This window comes from Passer domesticus, chromosome Z, assembly GCF_036417665.1.
Source record: "Passer domesticus isolate bPasDom1 chromosome Z, bPasDom1.hap1, whole genome shotgun sequence".
Classification (NCBI taxonomy): domain Eukaryota; kingdom Metazoa; phylum Chordata; class Aves; order Passeriformes; family Passeridae; genus Passer; species Passer domesticus.
The window spans coordinates 71319168-71337367 of record NC_087512.1 but is presented as its reverse complement, the minus strand read 5'-3'; the positions used below and the strand labels follow the sequence as shown (position 1 = coordinate 71337367).

General features: G+C 38.4%; 1 long non-coding RNA gene across 2 annotated transcripts in view; it reads right to left on the bottom strand.

Moving 5' to 3' along the window:
• Positions 1 to 18200, bottom strand: part of LOC135291165 (uncharacterized) — a 64255-nt gene that overhangs the window by 3295 nt on the left and 42760 nt on the right. The window contains exons 1-5 of one of the 2 annotated variants that reach the window (XR_010354035.1): positions 14006 to 14249; positions 12553 to 12589; positions 8813 to 9043; positions 4441 to 4513; positions 129 to 322 (exon numbers count right to left, since the gene is read on the bottom strand). This is a non-coding gene — a long non-coding RNA (uncharacterized LOC135291165). Of the gene's footprint in view, positions 1 to 128; positions 323 to 4440; positions 4514 to 6335; positions 6438 to 8812; positions 9786 to 12552; positions 12590 to 14005; positions 14250 to 18200 lie in introns of those variants that run through there. The other variant, XR_010354034.1, reaches the window with a different exon arrangement.

Genomic DNA, 18200 nt, shown 5'->3' with positions numbered 1-18200 from the left:
CTACTGGAAGTTAAGAATAAACTAAAAATCAATGCTAGCCTTTTTGTAAAGTCCAAAATGCAGAATTGTTAACCACAGCAAAGATGCTGCAACTATTTTATTTTTATTAGGATATAATTTCCTATTACCTGCAAGATATAACATTTTCTTTCAGGAACTCTGCAATTAATGTTGGCTTCAGATCATGGTTGCGACAAGAAATTTGCTGCCCACAGAAAACTGTTAAGTGTCTGAATCTTATGCCCAGAAACAGTGTCAAATAATCAGGACTTCTGGTATCCATATCTGTCACTATCCTTGCTCTCCCCTGATCCCACGTTACCTGGTTATAATAAACAGAACATGGATGTACTAAGTTAATGTCCTCAAAGTGTCAATATAAAGCGTCCTAGAATTAAAAGTCTCTAGAAGAGTAAGATGTAATACATATTCTTCTGACAAATAGCACTACTTCACTTGTCTAGGCTTAAATCAATCATTTAAATCATTGATAGTAACAAAACTCAGCACAGTTAATGTTTCATTTACTGTAAAAAGACTAGATGCAGGAGTACCATATTCGGGGAAAAAAATGAACTCAATTATTGCCTAGTTACCATTTTTATTTTCTGTAGAATTATTTTGTGAGTCCCTAGGAATTATTTAATAACCAGTTGTGAATGATGTCACTCCATTTATGTGTCATCTCCTGTAGCAGTACCAGGTCACCTGCGCTGAAGATTTACAACATCTCCCATGCAGTCAGATGAAAAGAAAAATTTTCTCTTATATTATGCCTTTGAACAATGTAAAACAGGTCATGTTCTTCAAAGATGCCTTCTGTATAATTCAAAGCAAAAGGAAGAGTTCAAATTGGATTTTTGACAGAAACTTATTTTTAAAAAGTCTCCTTGTCTGAAAAGAGGTATTTTCAAGATTTTCCAACATATTTTGATGTCATCTCACATCAGTATTGACAGTGTTTTGACTGCTGCAGGAAAAAAGAGAACAATTCACAGTACTTCAGCTAGATTTTATTGACACATTTCACTGTGCTTGGAGTAGTAACAAGAAAGAAAAGTGCTGAAGACTTATAAGCCTTTCCTGTATACACCCTGCTGACCAACAGTCTTTCTTGTAATAGCATCATTTTTAAAAAAAGAGGCAATATCGACAATGGGAATCAGAGTGGCTGTAACACAAATAATAGTGGAACAGTACAAAAGGAGACTTGTGTTAAAATTTGATTTACAGCTTCTGATTTCTTCTAGTTTGTGGGTTCTTCGTGGGGGATGAATTTTCAGTAAAGCAATGTGGAAGTCAGTGGTCACCCCCTCTTTAGAAGGAACTCAGCTCTGGTATCCCCTCAGCACGGTGCTATTACCAGAAAGGATTTGGTGACACAGGCGGGGATCTCACAAAAGCATGCAGCTGTCCAGGTGTCAGGCTGCAGGGAGGGCCAGAGCTTGGCACTGGTATTGGAGGGAAGTGGAGACAACAGCTGTGTGAGGTGCAACCAGACCAAGTGGATAATCTGCTCAACCTAGTGACAGAGCTGAGACAGGAGATAGAAAGCTTAAGAACTATCAGGGACCCAGAGCAGAAGACTGAATGGTGGAGCCATTCCCTACCATCCCAGAGAATATTCATCAGCCAGCTGCACCACCAGAAGTGAAAAATCCCCTACCATCTTTACCACCAGCCTGGAGGAGGGGGCCTAAAAGGGCAGATCATCAAGGGAAGTTTAGGGGCAACAAAGACACAGTGAAACAGATTTCCGTCAGGGGTAGCAGGTGAATTCCCTCCCAGCCACTAAGGTGCCCTCAATATATATGAGGCTCTGGAACTTGAGGGCCAGACACACAGCAATAGGGATGAAGGTACATCCAAGATGCAGGCCTAGGGCTAGTCAGTCTACCCCCACCTCAATCCCTCAATTGAGATAAAAAGGAGAGTATTTGTCATTGGCAACTCCCTCCTGTGGAGAACAAAAGATTCGGCCCAACAGGCCAACAAGACCTAGCCCATAGAGAAGTCTGCTGTCTCCCTAGGTCCCAGGGTAAAAGATGTTTACCCATGTTTCCAGGCTGGTATGGCCCTTTAATTATTATCCATTACTGTTTTTTTCAGATGGGTGATGAAATTCTAACAAGAAGTCTAAGGACTATCAAGAGGGACCTCAACTGTCTGAGGATGACTGATTGAGAGATCTGGAGCACAAGGGGTCTTATCCTCTGTTCTGCCAGTTATGGGAAATGACAGGGTTAAAACAAAGAAAATTGTACATATTCATACGTGACTCTGAGATTGGTGTCACCAGCAGAATTTGGGAGGTTTGATCATGGGTTGGTTTTGATCATGGATGGACTTACACAGCACCCGGCCTGTTGGCAACAGATGTGGCACACCTGAGTCAAAGAGGGAAAAGGTTGTAGGGTTCATTGAGAGAGCTTTAAGCTAGAATTGAAGGGTAAAGATGATAAAATCAGGGTCATTGGAGATAAGACTAGGGATGGCATTTCACTTTTTGAAAGACAGTGTGTTAGAGAGGTCTGTCTGCTGTCTTGGTAGAAATAGGGGATAGAGATTCATGCGGCAGCCCTTCATTAAGGGTTAATGATGTGCTGGAAACTGTGAAAGCATCTGAGAATGTTCGTGCAAGAATGATGAGAGTTTTTCCAGGGAAAAACAGCAGGATCAATAGCCCACCAAAGTTCATCTACACCAATGCATGTAGCATGGGCAAACAGAAGAAACTGTAAGCCATGGTGCAGCTGAAAAACTGTGACATAACTGTCATGACAGAGTCTTGATGTGGTAAGTCACACAGCTGGAGTGTTGCATTGAATGTCTATAAGCTGTTTAGGAGGGAAAAAAGGCAGCAGAGTAGTTGTGTATTATAAGCAGTCTTTTAATTGTCTAAAGATTAATGACGATAATGATAGGCTTGAGTGTTTGTGGGTAAGAATCAGGAGATGGTCAACGAGACAGACATTCTGGGGAGACTCTGTTATAGACCACCCAACCAGAATGAAAAGGCAGGAGAAATATTCTGTAAACAGCTGGGAGAAGTCTCATGGGGGACTTCAACTTTATCAGATGTCTGCTAGAAACACAACACAGTGAAAAGGAAGCAGTATGGAAGGTTCCTGCGGTGCGTGGCAGTGAACTTACTGACACAGCTCATGAGAGACCCATCTGGGGGAGGCATCTGCTGAACCTTTTGCTTGTGATCTGAGAAGGATTGGTGGGTGATAGGATAGTTGGAGGTCATACTGTGCCCAGGAAACATGAAATGACGCAGTTTCTGATTCTTGAGGAAGTAAGGTCAGCAAAACTGCCACCTTGGACATCCAGAGGGCAAACATTTTTCTGTTTGGGACACTGAAAGGCAGTCCTGAAGAGCAAAAAGTCTAGGAATTTTAGAAATGTTTTAAAAGGAAATCTTAAAGACACAGAAGCAGGCTGTCCCCATGTGCCAAAAGATGAGAGAGAAAAGACAAAGACTGGGCTGGATATAGAGTGAGCTTTGGCTGAAAATCCAGGGAAAAATAAGAATGAATCACCTTTGGAAGAATGACCATATAAAAATAAAAGGCATATAAAAATTTCTACAGAGGTGTTGTGAGGTTAGGCAGGGTGAGAGTTGGAAAGGTAAGAACTCAAACTTTATCTGGCTACTGCTGTAAAAGACAATGAAAAATATTTTTATCAATACATCAGCAACAACTGGAGCACAAGTCTTGTGTGGAACAGCTAAGGGAGCTAGGAGTGTTCATCCTGGAGAAAAGAAAGATGAAGAGGGACCTCATTACCCTCTGCATCTACCTGAAAGGAGGTTTTAGTGAAGCAGGGTTCAATCTCTCTTCCCAAGTAACAAGTGACAGGAGGATAGGAAATGGCCTCAAGTTGTGTCAGAGGAACATTCAGCTGGATATTAGGAGAAAAAAGTGTGGTCAGGCATTGCAATAAGGTGCCCAGGGAAGTGGTGAAATCCCCACCCCTGGAAATGTTCAAAAGGAACGGGAATGTAGCACTTGGCAACATGGTTTATTTGTGAAGATAGTGGTGCTGTATTAATGACTGACCTGAATAACGTCAAAGGTCTCTTACAGCCTTAATGATTCTATGATTCTAAATTTGCAGCACTGAGTAAAGAATGTTCTCCATTTCATGCTGGTACTTTTATTTTTCACTCAGAATGAACAATGGGTAGGTACTGTTTGAAAACGATGTCTGATGCAATATCACACAGAGACTGCCTTGATCTGAAGTTGTGTCAATCAGATAATCAAGATTGAGAAAATATAAAACAGAATTACACTGTCTTCAAAAGCAGGATGCCTTTATATATAAATGGTAGAAGAAAATAAATAAATTGGAATATATATATATTTTCTGAACACTTGTTTCTGAAATTCCCAAGTTTAACCATAGAATTTTTCATCTAATCTGACTTACCTTGCACAGTCAACTCTTCAGATTCCGAGTGGTCTGAAAACTTCTCTGTAGAAATCAGGACACGTGGAGATACCTGCAGTCATCAACAACATGAAAAATGTATGGACTTTGTATATATCTGTGTGTATGCATGCAGACATACATACTGACTGAAAAACATAAATATGTATGCCCATATACAGATAGACACCCAGTACTTAATGCACACTAGTTACTGAAATTGATATGTGCTCAAGAACACTATTTCACTGTTTCTTGTGGCAAGTCATCAAATATGGTTAAATAATAAATGCTGATGTGGTACAGCTATCTCAAAGAAGCCAGTACCAGTGCCAGCTAAACTCTGGTAATCAAAAAACACATTACAGAGAGTTTTAAAAGTATTTATCCAGTTTTAAATGTGAGAACTTTTCTAATGCTTAATAACAAGTCCCAATTATATGGACAGATGTGTCTGTTTTCTCATAAACACATCTAGTTTATGAGAAAACAGACATAGAGAGGGTTTTTGTTTTTAGACATGGATAAAATTCAGCGGAAACAATTGACATAGACTAGGCTTTCAACCACTAAATGAGCAGCCCAGTAAAAAAAATTCACCTGAACAAAAGGTAGAAGAAACTGTTTCTTTCATTGTGGAGAAGAAGAAAATTTGTGTGTACTCAAAGCCATTAGGAGTAAACACTCTTATTACACTTCGCCTAAGAAAGATTCTACAGAGGAGTTCTTGCAGTAATATTTGTCGTGCCAAAAACCACTTCTTAATTTTGGGCAGTCCTGTCAAAACTTCAATTTCACACAAGACCTGTCTTTGGACCCAATATCTGGTTCATGATAGCCACCCATAGCACCATTTGCTGTAGAAAAGATGCCATAGCCCTGTATCAGGCAGAGGTAGAATAATCTGTTTCCCCAGATCCACAGTTATAGACTCAGGAGGGTGAACTCTACAGCAATACCTTATATGAATAATCAATATAAAATTCAGAAGTTGGAAGACTGGCTGCTTGCCATTTGAATTCTTGATCTCTGCTTCACTTCTTGTAAGATTGCTAGAAAGGACACTGCCTGATTTTCAGTATTGCTAAATGTCATTGGATAAAGCATAGCAAGGCAACTATGTCACATTTTTCTTGTGGGCTTGCTTTGACAATCCCTGAAGATGACAGAGAGCAATGATTTAAGGTGACTTGCACACTAACATGTACTGTAAGTTTTTAGCCCATTCTCCTTGTTCCATTACAAATATCTGCTTTAGAATGCAAAACCCCTTCCTAATCAAGTGAAAACAGAAATGTAAAGCTACATAATTTTATACTTTGCAAATTTCTTCATGTGAAGACTCAATAGCATTATGCTATGCTAGGCTGTAAAAGAGCATATGTAAGATTCACGTGACAATGAATATTTTTATCCATTTTTGTTAGAATAAAAATAACCCAATTAAATAAACCCCAAGCCATTTTTTTTCTAATAACAAATCTCATTAATTCAAGCTACTCTAAAAATGAATTCTATGTCATTGTTAAAAGATTTTGATGATTGAGAGTCATTGAAAGTATACTTACCCAAATTTAATATGACCGATGTGAGTTAAAATTAAATTATCTTGTAATAAGCATAGCAATCCAGGATGGTAGCTGCATCCCTTACATAATGATTAAATGGTTAAATGATAAATGATTAAAACAACATGCATCATCTGATGACTTAGAGTGGTCGTGGCAAGGAGTAGTCCCTGACCACTTGTCTCTCAGCTATACTGCTGTCAAAGTTCTCTGGGAAAAAGGATCCCAATTTTTGTGGCCTAGGCATGCATCATTGACCCAATTTAGTGAAGGAAACAGGTTATGAACCCCATTCAACAAACCCCAACAAAATACAAAAAAACTCACCAAACCAATGATCAGGAGATTCTAGTAGATCTTGACCAGAAAGGACATTAAAACAGAGGTAAGGAAAAGCAAATGGCTTTGCACAGACAGGTTCTTATGCTCCTGTGTAGGTGATACACATGGCTGTAGTCATGCCATGAGGAGATTATTGAATGTTACTAAAATCTGTGTAGATTATTATCAATTTATAACCCTGTTATTTCAAAGTGAACTTGGAAAAAGACATGAAATAATCTTTATCATGAACATTTAAGATGGCATGTTATTCCCTTTTTTCACAAAATTTGCTGTGTGGGTTCCATGAAATAAATCATTTCAGAATTCAATGAAAACTGAGAAAATAGCAGTATCAACAAAGTAAAAGAAATAAATAGTATGATATCCCAGATATTTTGTATAAAAGAGACAAATATGAGAATATTATAATACAAACTACTGTATTCCTTATGCCTAGGAAAAAATAATTATTTTAGAAAAATGGGTGACCTCTCAGTAGGCAGAAAAATAAAATGTTATCATTAAAAGTGAATTTGTGTAAAAGAATGAGTCATGAAAAATCTCCCATGAAAATGAAAATCCACTATGCAGAGTTTGCCCAATACACTCTACAATTTCCACAGGAAATTGAACAACTCTATCTGACACCTGTATTTTGTACTTACTAGTGCAATTAAGATTACAATTCTGGCCCTTTGTTAGAGTTGTATTGTGTTGTGTTACGAATAAAACTTGTACTGAGTTTATAAAGAATTTTTCTAGTTCTCAGGAAAGCATCAGGAAGAGAATAGACAAAAATGAAAATAAATTTTGGGAAAAATTATAGAAAAGAAAAGTGCCTTTTCCACTAAGCAAGTACATTTTGTCCTTTTCATCCTTATTCCCACTCATATTTGACCACTTAAGTTTTTTAGGGTTATTAAAATATCTGCTTGTCTTCACCCCTTGCCAAGACTCTAGGCACCTTTTACTTCCTGTTTCTTACTTATAGGGAATAAGATGGGAAGGAAAGGAATTAATTGCTCAAATCATGTGATTCTGTAACAGAAGAAATGTTACACTGCTAAGTTACAAAATTAAAAAATATATAAGAATGCAAAATCTGAAAATACAGTGTTGCAACAAGAACCACTTGCATTGGACTGAAGTTACAGATATAGATGTAGATAGATAAATATGGATAGATTATATAGATACAAATATAGATATAGATAGGTTTTATAGATATAGAAGATATAGATAGATATAGACATAGATATAGATATAGATTATATAGATATAGATATAGATATATAGATCTATAGATAGATATACATTCTAGATAGCTAGATAGATGTAAATTATATATAGATAGATATAGATAGATATAGATGCATATGTCAGCTGCTGGCATTTATTGAATTTGAGGTAGCATAAAGGATTAAGACCTGCAAAAATAATTATTTTATTTTTGTACTTTCAGTTCAGGGCAAGTTAGGCAATTATTTTCCAAGAGGAAAGAAAACAAAAGTCATATTTATTTGCTTTCTTCCAACACAAGAACATATTCCTCTTATGGGAAAACCAGGGTTAAAATAATTGGGAACATTCCTTAACGTAGACTAGGATTTTTAAAGTCGTATAATTGCAGAATACCTGGAAGTGCAAGTGACCCATACGAATCATGGAATCCAGCTCTCATGGTTTAGTAATGGTTTTCCCCAATTCAGTGTTCACACAGAAACACCCCTAAACACAGGCAGCTTACTCACCACACCTTCACACTCCCCTCCCCACCGGCAGGATGGAGAGATTTGGAGGCACAAGAGGTAAAGATTATGGACTGGGATAAGAACCGTTTACACACACAGGAATCTGTTACACAAGGGAAGTGAAGAGGAGATGCCCCTCACTCCTCCAGTGGAAAAGTTTTGGGGTTTCCCTGTGGCTCAATGGTACTGAGTCTGAAGAGTGGCTTTGCTGGCACACCCTTGGCTCTCTGTCCTTGAAGTTTAAGTGAGACAAACTGAGCTGCTTTTTGTGCAGCACACACTGAAAATCCATGATCCAGAGGTAAGGTCTGGGTTTGTAGGAAGGTTTACAGTCTCATGCAGATCTAGTTGTTCTACTAAATAGTTTTCTGGGCAGAAAAAAAAAGACCCATTTACAAAGCCTTCATTACAGCACAAAGTAGAATTTAATACATTCTCTCATTCAGAGAAACCCCATTGCCCTTTTGCACCTAATACAGAACCATTTTAATTTCAGCTGGTGAGAAGGATGAATTGCCTTATATAGAAACATGTCACTGGACCAGGTTACTGAGAGCTCCATCCAACTTGGTCTTGGTCAGCTGCAGGAAAGGGAGACCACAAGCTCTCTGGGCAATCTGTTGCAGTGCCTTACTGCCCTTACAGGAAAGAATTTTTTTTCCTAAAAACTAGTCTAAATATGCCTTTTTTTAGCTTAAGGACATTTTCCCTTGTCATATCCCTACACACCTTTGTGAAAGGTCCCTCTGCAGCCTTCTTGTCCCTTTAGGTACTGGAGGGACTACTCTGGAGTCTCCATTCTTCCAGGAGGAGTCCCAACTCTCTCAGCCGGTCTTCACAGGGGAGGTGCTCAAGCCCTGGGAAAAACTCAGAGGCTCTTCTCCTGACTTGGTCCAACAGGTCCACATCTTTCCTGTGTTATGGGCCCCAGTGCTGGGTGCAGTGTTTCAGGTGGTGCATCTCAAGAGCAGATATTTATAAATCAAAAAAAATTGTGTCCACAAGTGAGAAAAGAAAATACCATCAAGTAATGAGAGAAATTTAGAGAAGTAGTTCTGTACAATCAAGCATGATTATTCTTAGGCATAACTTGAAGACCGTAGTCTTGCATTAATTCTAACACAGCAGTGCATTGAAAATACTCCATCCCCTTACCATTCATAGATTCTCTTCTGGTTCTCAAAGTTAATAAATTAAAGGGGACAGGCAATAAAAAATGGGAAGAAAATATAAACTTTCCAAATTCTAATAAAAATGTGCTGTGGCTTTTGCATCTGTTTATTACATTCTATGGAGTGATCATTCCAGCTTAAAATTATTCACTCCTGATAATAATTTGGCCTTAGGCCCCTAAGATAAATAGATCACCTGTGTATAGGAATCATGAGACCAAGAAAAAATTACAAGCATGTTGTTTTACAAGCACAGTTTCCATCCATGAGCTTCAGAAAAATGATCCTGTTACATTCAATGTAATGGTCATTTAAAATGACCACTAATGACCAGATATGTATTGATCATTTACAGTATACTCAATAATCTCTGTAAAAAATCTGGCTCTAAAAATTAAAAATTTTCAATATTTTCTCAGCATTAAGTTGCCTTTTTTTTTTTTTTTTCCTTTTTTCTTTTTTCTTTTTTCTTCAGAGAAAGATTTGGACTTTCAGAGATCATGGCCAATCCACCGTTTGGATTGAATTACCTATGATAAAAAAGCATTCTGGTATTAGAGACAGACTACATTCTTTTATTCTTATTAAAGTTTATATATATCTAATCATAATATAATTCATACATCTCAGCCAGAGGATCAGTGATATAAGAAAAATCACTACAAGAAGATTAAGGAATAATGCATGCATTTTGGGGATGGAGTTTTGAGGTAACATGCTGGGTAAATGGTTAGACTTGATGACTTTAAAGGTCTTTTCCAACCTTAATAATTCCATGATTCTATGAATTCTTAATTCTTCATTACCCAGTAAGCCAAGACCTAAATATACCGAGAGGTTTTAGAGACGACATAAACAAGTTGGAAGAGTTTGAGAATATTATCCAGAGATTAGCATTCAACAATTTTTTCACTTGATGAATTTTTCTTATAACTTCATTACAGTCATTATTAGTGTCTTTCAAAGCCAGTTTCATTTTATAGTTTAGCTATTAAAATTTTCCGCTCAGTATCAAGTCCAGTGACAAAGCATAAGGGAATGACACACACAGAGAGTATGTCAGACAAGGTTTAAATAGATTAAGCTTACAAATTTTCTGGTCCCAATGAAAAAAAATATTTTCAGATGCATAAGTAATTTAGTAATTTTAAAGAACCTATAGAGGACAAGATTTCAAAGGACTGGGAAAGGGCAGATAAAATGCTTGTCATTACTAACAAGTAAAAGAGAAAAACAAGCCAGGGAATTTCAGTTTTACTTGCCTTCTTGAAAACTTCTGGAAAAAAATAATCAAACATGAATTTAACTTCAAAAAAAGCAGCTAAAGGGAAACAAAAGTATGAATAACATTCAGTGTTCATTGTGGAAAACAAATTTTCTTTTCTATTATTGTAGAGGGATATCCGTCACAGACAAAGACAAGAAAATACAGATGTTTGTTATTACCATCATATCCTGGCTTCAGGTAAAATGGAGTTAATTTCTTCTCAGTAGCTGTACAGAGCTGTGTTTTGAATTCAGAATGAGAATGGTGTTGACATACTGATGGTTTATTTTTGCAGTTGTATTTATTCTAAGTCAAGGACTTGATAGAAGTTTTTTTGTCTCATGCTCTGCCAGTGACGAGATGTGCAAAACCAACTGTATCTGGGACAGGTGAGTCAAACTGACCAAAGAGATGTTCCATATGACAGAATGTCATGCCCAGTATATATACTAAGGGGAATTATCCAGAAGAACAGCCAGTCTCGGTTTGGAAAGGGTAGTCTGGCATCACTCAGCAGTTTTATTGTACATCACTTCCTTGGTTTTTATCTTTCCATTTTAATTATCATTGTTATTATAATTTACATTATTACTGTATTTTTCTTTGGTTTTGAAAATCAAACCATTCTTATCCCAACCTACAAATTTAACTTTTGATTCTCCTCTCCATCCCAGTGAGGGGGGAAGAAGAGAAGGACTAAGCGAGCAGCTGCATGGTGCTTAATTTCCATCTGTTCTTAAACCTCAAAACTTCAAGAACATGAGATATTTCTAGGAAACTCAACATGAGATCTTTCCAGGGACAAGTAAGAAAATTGTGGTTATTATGAAACAGGACCAAGTAAAACATTCAGACTGGTGTTATGTGGTTACCAATGGTGGACTATAAAATGTGAAGGAACAATTTAATATCCTCTGTGTGTGTGTGTGATATTATTCAATTTTTTAAATTAATAAAGTACTTATTAAATTCAGGGATCTCAGAAGAACTATACACGCATTGAACAGCACAGAACTGAAATAAAAGGTACAAAAAAATGGAAAATATGTCTGATGTACTAAGAATGATGTGAAGTTTATATCTGCACAACAATAATCAATCCTGCAGCTGTCAGGTAAGGAATATCTGATTAAGCATATTTGTTGAAAAAGACACAGAAGTTATAGTAAATCATAAATTGAAAGCAGACTAACAATGACCTGCTGTTTCAAACAAAAAAGAGGCAAATATCACAGAAAGATACATAGAAAGATGAAGAAAATTGGTAATAAGATGTTTAAAGCAATCTTTCCACTCTACTAAGAAATGTCAGAATCTCAACAAGAATCCACAGAACTTATTTATCAAATAGAGAGGATACAGAGAAAAACTAATGGCAGTTCTGGAAACTTGGGAGGGAGGACTATTTTATTTAAAGAATATGTTATCTCCCAAAAGGGAGATATATAATTCCTAATGAAAATACACAAAAAAGAATTAGTAAGAGGAGAAAGGGAGACACATCTCTCCTCTATTACAGAGACATGAAGTAATGGGTTTGTACTGCCATGGATGATTGAAGCTTGGCATCAGGAGAACATTTAGTAATAGGCGATATTAAAGCACATGGCTAGGTGGTCTGGAGGTTCGTCAATCTTTATTACTGATTGCAGAATCCTGTCTTGGATTTATCTTGCAGAAAGAGATGCACGACAGCACTTTTAGAGGTCTTTCCCAATGGGGCCTTTTCTGATTTTATAACAAAATACACATGAAGGCTGCATTAGAAGAGATATCTTCTAAACAAATCACTGGAGTTCTTCCACTGAAAAGGTATGACATGATTTTGTGCATATGGAGCAAATGATGATTTGAGGAGCCACTGATGAATTTTGGTTGTGAGCAAAAATACATACCTTAGAGCCATATTCTTTGCCATGACAAAAAGGGTAGCGAGGGTCTGATAACCATTCTTACTAAGATGGTGAAACATGCCTCAAACCATCTATAAAAATCTTATAGTGCACAAAAAATGGACATATCCAACTCACTGTGATTGCCTTCATCTGTATTTGTCTGTACATGTTCCTGGGGGGAATAATAAATAGACAGTGATAAAATGTCTGTTCTCATACTGCTGGATTTGCCAGCCCCCTTAAATGCTATTACTTTTGACATACCATTGGCTTAGCTGAAAACCCTGCCACAAGTTAACATAATCATTTTTCAGTAACTTTATTCTCATCTCTCCACAGTCTTTTGCCCAATTTTTTTCCACTGTGAGTTCTGTATCAATTATGTGAGGACTTACAAGATAGAACCCTGTCCATATCTGAACAGAGTCGTAATATTTTCAATTTAAAAAATCCCACCAAAAACAAGACAAGCAACCAAAAATGAAGTCAGAAGAAGCAGAGAAAAACCCCTGTTCATGGAGATATCCATTTGTCTGGGATACAGCGGGGTTCTCATTGCCTTGCATATTCTTTGTTGTCTACTACTAGCCTGAACAGAAAATCCTTAACAAGGATCTTCTTAAAGGAAGAAACTTTTTTCTTGTAATTAAGTTGCTGTGATATAACAGCAATTTAAATATCACTACTTAACTCGCATAGTGCCTTAAGACCACCAGTGCCTGCATCAGAACCCAATCTATTAAGCACATAGAAAAAATTCTCTGGTTTCATTAGTCTACACATCCTTTTAACACTTTCTACTGCATGAAATACGAAGTGAGCATGCAATTTTAAAATAAAGCTGGAATTAAAAGAAAATATATAATCTATACACTCTGTGAAGAGAAGAATAAGGAATATAATTTCTCCAAGTCTCTGACTTCCATGTTGGTGAAAGAAAATCTGAAAACAAGCAGTTAGTCCATCTTTCTCCAGGACGTGGACAGCATTAAAACACATCCCTTTTCTTTTCTTGTACTTTAAAGGTCATGATTTGTGCTGGTCATAGTGTCAAAAGAAAGTTAAATGGGAAACATAAAGCACAGATTAGGAGCATTTTCAGAAATAAAAGCCAGCAGAGAACACAGTCAAGCTTGAGATGGCACCAAAATGTGAATTCTTCATCTTCTGTTTCTTCCCTAGCAATCCCCTGATCTCCCCAGTGAATGAAACTGAAGCATATTGCTCCCTCCTCTCTTCTCTTGTTCCAACCAAAACAGCAGCAGCAGTGCACCATGTAGAGCTATACTGATCAATTTTGTACTTCTAAAGATGATATTCTAAACAAGTCCCAAAAAAATGTATCAATTCTGTTCAGACATGACCAGTATAAAAAAGGCAAGTGCACTGTGCAACTCCTGCCTGCTGCCAGCAACCTGTATTGTTGGCAGTGCATAAAGAGACTGTCTCTGATTCCATCTTTTCCCTCTTTGCATTTCAAAGAGGTCAATAAGAACAAGGAAATAAAATAGCCTTAGCTGTGCTCTTCATTTCTATGATATGGTTATATATAAAGCACAAGGAATAAAATAGCAATTTCTAAACATACCACAGCTGTTGACCCAAAATTTCAGAGAGGGATGAAAACTTTGCAAGTGTTGAGCTCTGTCATAGGTTAAGAAGGAAGTGAGTTTTTTGGGAGGTTATGGTCAAACCAATCAGTGCTTGGATTTGAATATTGGCACCTGGTTTGGCCACTGAAGGTATGGACCACCTCTGAGAATACAGGGAGCTAAAATCAAGAACTCCCAGGAGAACTCTCTCTTGGTCCCGGTCCGTGAAGGAGCTCAGAGCTCCCCTGCCCAGCCGGGGCTGGCTGGGGGAGGGAAGCCATGCGGCCGGGTGAGGTAGGCCGGAGCCTCGGGCAGAGGAGGGGGTGAAGGCCTTGCAGGATGGAAGGGTGGAGGAGCCCTGAGAAGCATCGGGGTCTCCCCCTACCCCTCGGGAGATAGAGAGAGAGAGCCAGTGCCTGTGCTGCCTTGGAATTCGATATCATGGACTGGAAGCACGGCCAGCCAGAAGGAGAAGTGGGAGATGCGGTGCAAGAAGCTGTGAGAGTTCTGGGCAGATAGAGGTGAAGATTTTAACCCCTTTGTAGAATAATGGAAACCTTACAAATACTGATCCTCCTGAATCAGAATGAGGAGAGAGAGATGAAGCAGGAGGAAATGAGCAAGTGAAATGAAAGTTGATGCATGTGAGAGAGGTCAGAAGCGGTGAGAAGAATCCTAGGTGGGAAGAGATGATGGAGTGGCCTTGAGCTGGACTCTTTCTTGTATGGCCATGGACAGACCCATGTTTTTCCTGTGACCCGGAGACTGCATTTAGTGGGAGGCAATGCCTTGGAGCCAAGAGTGAAGCAGTGGCGAGAACAGAGACGGCTGAGGAGGGTGTGGGATGCCCTCTGTCTCCATGGAGAGGAAGATCTCTGTTCATGAGGCCCCTTGGCCCCAGGGGGTGAAATTTGGGGGGGACTGGTGTCCCAAAGTTGAGAGACTGCTGCTTTTGTTGGAACTGGGTGGGGCAGCCTTAAAAGGGGAACCCAAAAGGCAGTCCTGGCCCATGTGCAGTGGTGAGAGCAGTGGACATGGAGGGGGAGAAGTCACGAGGGCCGATGTTCTCTGAGCGGTGCCATGAGTGACACGGAAACACAAGAGGTTTCAATTGTGTTTCCAGGGGAAGCCTATGGTGCAAGGGGGGACTCCTCTCTCCCTGATGGAGTTGAGAGTTGATTATCTAAGGGGTGGTGATGGACTCAAAAGCTGATTATCTGAGAGATGGTGATGGTGTGGAAATCTGTGGTGTCATTTCATGCTGTGGAGGAAAAGGGGTGGGGAGAAGGAATGTATTTGAAGGGTTTTCATTCTTAGTTTTGTGTCTGTTCCTTTTTAGATGCTGTAGTTAATAAAGTTTACCTCCTTTATTCCTAAGTTGGAGCCTGCTTTGCTCTGTTCCTGATCACATCTCACAGAAGCCACTAGGGAAAGTGTATTTTCACGGGGGCACTGGCATTGTGCCAGCCTCAAACCATGACAGCTCTCAGCATCAAATAATCTAAAGGGTCAAAGGCCCAAAATATTAACTTTATGGTAAATGAACAGTACTTTAAAAAAACCTATGCTAACGATATGTACAGATCAAATAGCAGTTTCCAGTCCTGCAAGATCAGTCCTACAACTTTCAGATTACTAGAAGAACCGTGGGGTACCATTATTTAAAATACTGCTTTGCAAGTTTTAAGAACCAGAATTTATTCAAACTCTGATAGGAGGAAAAAATGCAGATAGGTCATATATGGATATTATTTTACCAGCTCTACTTCTAAGCAACTTTTAATTATTAAAATGTCTGTAGAGCATAAAGCTTCTATTAATTGTTCATAAATGGACACTGAACTGAAGCCACAAATTCTGCAAATAAACTTGATCCAAATATAGCTCAATATACAGTAGAAAAGGGATTTATTAATTATATTTGGCTGCTTAGAAGTACTAAGACACACAGAAGTCATGTTTCCATTTAGCTAACAACCATTGTGCTCTACCAGCATTGAGCATTCCCTAGTCACAGCCATTTGTGTAAATTTCATCCAAATGTTTTAAGACACAGAGCTATTATGGCATATCAATTATTAATATTATTATGAGAATCTCATCATTAATTTTATGTATGAGGATTGGCTGAGTAATTTGGGCACCTCTCCCATGAGGAAAACATTTGAGTTTCCAAGCACCTTATTTTAGCTTGATTAGTGTTTTCTGCAATATTCTAAAATACCCATGATGGTTCTATTTTTATCAGGATTTTTACTTCCAAATGCATTTGATTTCATATATTCTTACGAGATTCACTTCTCCTAGGACGGTGATAGTGTCTAACCCAGGGATAACAATATCAATGCTGGGATAGCAATTTTAGTTTTTATTGCAATATTTGAAGAAAATCATATTCCTTATCCCCCCAATCAGTCAAACACAAGATGTTGTGTTCTCCCCTTAAATCCCCCTTTAACCTCTGTCCTCCCTTTAAATCTTGCTACCCACATACCTTCTATCCATCACTGCTCCCACTCCCACACCTTCCAGCACCTCACAGATAAAAGCTCAGAGGTCCTGCTCTGCTAAGCAAGATCATCTCAGTTGTTTCAGAGTTTTTGCCTGGAGAACTGGATTCTCATCACCTTTGTTAGGCACGACTATGCACAGGCCAGAACGCTGTTCTGCCAGCACAGGTGCCCTTAAAATATGAGAGGAGGGGTACAGTTCATCCAGCAGCAGCCTCCTGAAGATACCACCAGTGCAGATACCCAGAGGAATTCCCTCATCTCTTCCTAACCTGCACCACACAGATACCCTTTTTAAGTGACCCAGAACCACTGGCCAGCCACTACTGAAATCCATTTCTCTACATCCACATAAGAACTAAAAGGAAATGGAGATTCATCGACAAACCACTTGCACTTCAAAAGGAAATGCAGCACTGGAATGTTTTGTACGTTGATGCTTAGACCTGTTGTAGCTAATGGAGCAATAATTTCTTAGTAATAGATTTGGACTGGTGGCCAAGTAACCAGAAATACTGTTTAGCAAAGGCTAAATGAGAAGTTTCATATCCAATAAAACAAGAAGTTGTACAGTAATGTGCATTTTAATTTGCTTACAAAAAGAATATTAAAAAAAATGCAGCACCAAGAAGACATTCTGAGAAAGGATAGATGTAAATTGGCAATAGGAGAAACTTTCATCCTTCACAGTAAAATACTCATCCTGGAAGACCTTTGCTTTAACATCATTACTCCACACACTGCCAAAAGGTCATTTCTTCACATTCCCTTTAGTTTCTCTCAAGTCAGATGGCACGGGTTTGTCACTGATTTCTGACTGCAGTGACTTACATGTCTTTCTGTCTCCAGAAAAAGCATGGCTGGCTTGCCATAAAGGATTAATGAATCTGGAGTCCCTGACCCTGGAGTCAGGCTGTGACATGGTCCCAGTGCTCCTCTCTCCAAGCTCCACTCATGCCAGCAGGCTATGCTGTTCTAGTTTTCATATGAGGTTGGGGGTCCTAGAGTACTGGCAGTGCTACATTTATATTCCAAGTCCTGTGATACCTGATGCTGTTAAGTTTTTGTTTGGTTTTTTTTTTTTTTTTTTTTTTTAAAAAGGCAAGCTTCTAACCTTTCTAATTGTGAGGAAAACTTGAAAGCTTATTTCAAGTGCATCTTAAAAGCTCAGAAACAGGAAGGCTGCATTATACAATCAATTAAGAAAAGATGCTGACTGAAGTTTCAGGGCTTATGTACAGAATATGGAGCAGAAACCACTCTTCCAAATGCACTTCCATGTTCTTTTAAAAGAGCTAAACAGAGGAAATGCTAACATATGGAAGGTGTTTAATGCATATGGAAAGTTTGAAGACATTACTGCAGGTGGTCTTTTGCTTACTTTTTGAATTTTGCAAGTGAAGTTATTTTTTGAAACAATATGTTTGTGGCCCAGATCCTCAGGAGTGTTTAATGTCATTGTTTCAGAGAAAAGAGATTAATTAGGGAGATAGATTACCTGTAGGACAAGGTACTTTGATCTTGTTGCATTCACAGCAATCTCTGGGACAAAGATAGCTGGTAGAAGTGAGATAGTTTAAAATTACTGAACAAGATATCAGGAAAAAAGATGGCAGCAGGAGGGCCTAAGATGAGCTGTGCATGAACCAGGGATAGCAGACTATGGCTAGTTGTGCGCAGA